Source organism: Arachis ipaensis, chromosome B05, assembly GCF_000816755.2.
Source record: "Arachis ipaensis cultivar K30076 chromosome B05, Araip1.1, whole genome shotgun sequence".
Lineage (NCBI taxonomy): Eukaryota > Viridiplantae > Streptophyta > Magnoliopsida > Fabales > Fabaceae > Arachis > Arachis ipaensis.
In genome coordinates, this window is record NC_029789.2 from 7,380,425 (window position 1) to 7,384,054 (window position 3,630).

The window sequence follows — 3,630 nt, forward strand, 5'->3', positions numbered from 1 at the left end:
AATAATATAGCACCCAACTAGGCAGCAAACCAGATTGTTAATTGTTAATAAACTTTATATGTGTCCATGGTATTTTTGAAACATGATAAGAATTAATTTATTATGTATCTCAAATTTATTTTATTATTGACCATAATAGAGAGAATAATATAGCACCCAACTAGGCAGCAAACCAGTCATATAATTGTTAATAAACTTTATATGTGTCCATGGTATTTTTGAAACATGATAAGAATTAATTTATTATGTATCTCAAATTTATTTAAAAATTTATTATTGACCAATAAACTAATATGTATACAAAATATAGAATTTCAATCTCAAAACTTATTTAAATAAATGAGTGAAGTGTCCACTTGTCCAATCCAAATTAGGTAATTATTAATGAGTATGTATATTGTATAGCTAGTTAGCTAGCTAGATACCACCAGTGGCATACCTTAATTATATTCTCCACTTGAAAATTAATTAAATCTGCAAATTGGCCGGGTGAATTATATATATAATATTTTGAGGGTGTGGCAGTTAAATCTGTTTGTGTCGTTTACCCGATATATTGCGGCACAGCGGCATAATAAGACACATACATAATTGGTATATATACAATAATATTTGAATAATTAGCTCCGTTAACAAAAATCAAGACCTAAATAACTTATAGACAAAAAATTACAAATTTTCATAGTTGATGTACAAAGCTGATAAATAACCAATAATGAGTATGATGGTGATCCATGGAACGTAACATGTGTATTAATGTTAGTGACCTTCACCTCTTCCGCTAGGCCCTGAAGACATGGTGTGGACTCGTTGGCTGTTCTTGTTTTTGATACTACTACTATTATCTTCTTTAACCATGGGCTTTGCACTTTGCACTTGTTTGACATGTTGATGTTGTTGTTGTGGTGGTGACTCAATAAGGACTCTACAAGTTACAAGGCTAGGCCTTGTAGAAGCTGCAAGCACCATGAGGAAAGCTACAACTATGATTTCGTTCCTCATGATACAAAGAAACAGAACACAAATCAAAGTTGTGTTGTGTTGTGTTGGTGAAGTGTAACAATATATTGTGAGTGTTTATACCCTCCATTCTACAATAAAGCTAAAGAAGTAGTGGGCCCTCACAAGATTGGTTTGGCATCTCCAACGAGCGAGCTAAACCATACGACTGCCCTTGTTTCTTCCCAATTAAAGAACGGTTAAGGGCTTTTTGTCGGCTGGGACCCATCCCTTCACTACTCCTCACTTTTTACTCTACGAGTCTATGTTCTCGTCAAAATCTCAAAATATATTAAATTAGTTAATTATTATATATTTATATATAAATAAGTAAATAACTGATTTTTTTTCTTAACTTAAATAAGCTAAACCAATAAATAAATAAATAAATAAAGTAGCTGTTTAAATAAAAGGATAGTACTATTTAAAATTACTCTTAAACTTCTCTGAAAGAAAAAGAAGCTCAATTTGATGGAGTTATAACTTTATCGTTATCTTTGTCATGGTGTTTGTCATCATGTTTGCATCTCTCATAATAAAAAAAAGTTAATACGTCAATTTCAATACATGATATCCCTTATTTTGAGCACCAAATGGATTAATAAACTCAAAACTATCTTGGTGATTAGTAACAAGATTAAACTTTCACATAATCCGTCTCACAAATAACATCTTATTGACACAGATTCCAAGTTAAGAGATATCCTCTCCAAATAACAAACAATTTCTCTCGAAAAATATTATTACTCCCAATCATTCCCAAACACCCTCTTTTCCAACTCCCATTACAATATCTAATAACGCAAACAAAACTAACATTATCACCAGAACTAAGATAACTAACATCACAATTAATCTTAAAAGTACCAATAGATAGAGGATTCTAATAACCACTTAGAATAGAGGGGAGGGATATAAGTTGTAATTCAAAAATACTTCTAAATTTATTCTTTGGAGTTAAAGTCAAACAAATCACTTTTTCCATAGGTCAAGTCTTATAAGAATTAAAGATGTCGTTATTTCTTACTTGTCATATCTACCAAAGTATATAAATAACTGATTTGATAATTATTTTTTTATTTTTTTAATCCGTAAATCAAGAATTCATTTTACTTAAATCTAAATTATATTTATAATTTGTTATTGATCAATAGATTAGTACGTATACAAGACAATAGTTAAAGAATTATTAATATTATATTTAAACAAACAAATGATCTAACAACTAATATAAATTGATTTTGATAATTGATTTTATTTTTGTGTGGATAAACCTTTGAAATATATCTGTAAAAGATATTCTACCACTTAAATCAACAAGTATTTAAGAGATATAAAAATTTTATAAATATAGAATGTTAGTGAATAGTTTATACACGTATAGATATAATAAAACTAATCATATGAATATATATACATAAAATATGAGATTAGTGTGTAAAAGTTCATAAATCTTCTCTTATTGAGAGATAGGTAGTATTTTATATAGACATTAGGTTAATAAAAAAGAACAATGTACATTATCAGTAAATATTATTATTTTTTGATAATATTTTATCAGCAATAATTTATACTCATATTTATAATAATTTTATACACAAAAAACATATAATTTGTATTTATATTTACTAAAATTTTTACACACTTGAATTAATATAGTTTGTACCCATATTTTCTAGAGTTTGCACATATATATGAATTTATAAAATTTATTTGTTAAAGATAATTTAGTGTTTATATCGATTAAATGATAGCAAAAAATACTAAAAATTGTATTTTTCTAAGAGTTTATCAACAAAAAATATTAATGTTATGAGAATTTGACCATTAAGTCGTCAATAACGACTATTAAAATCGTCCATTATAAGTTAAAAATAAATAGTATTTAAAATTGAGTTATAATTTATCATGAGTAATTAAATACGAAATATAATTTGTATTAAGTAACGAATTAATCTGATAATTTTTAAAACATTTTTAATGTTAGTTTTAATTTTAATTTTATTTTGTGTTTTATAAGATGACACATAAATATTTATGGACCATTTGTTATAAATAGTATTTTTGTCGAGATTGACCGGTATATAACTCGTCTGTCGGTGAATACTTGTAAGCTTTCTGTCAGGATGAGGTATCGTCGGCCAGGAGAGAATAAGAAGGTGGGTACCTGCAAAAGACACTCCGACGCTCAAGTCAGTAAGTGTTTAAGAGGTATAAGAATAATTTTATGAATATAGAATGTAAGACATGAAATAGAAGTTATCATGTTGTTGTCTGTATAATAATTCTATAAATATAGAATATAAGACATGAAATAGAACTTATCATGCATTGTGTATTATAATAATTCTATGAATATAGAATATAAGACATGAGAATAGAATTTATCATGTATTGCCTATTGAGATATATAAAATTGATAAATGATATTCATGCTATGATCGTTTGGTCATTAAGATAGAAATGATGGTCATTAAGTCGGCAATAAACGTGTCGGTTACAAGCAAATAATAAATAATAATTAAGGCCGAGTTATAACTCATAATGCACAATAAAAACCGAATTATAAGGTGGCGGATCAAATAGTAATTCGAAATTAAAAATAAAATTGATCTCTCCAATGTTTAGTCT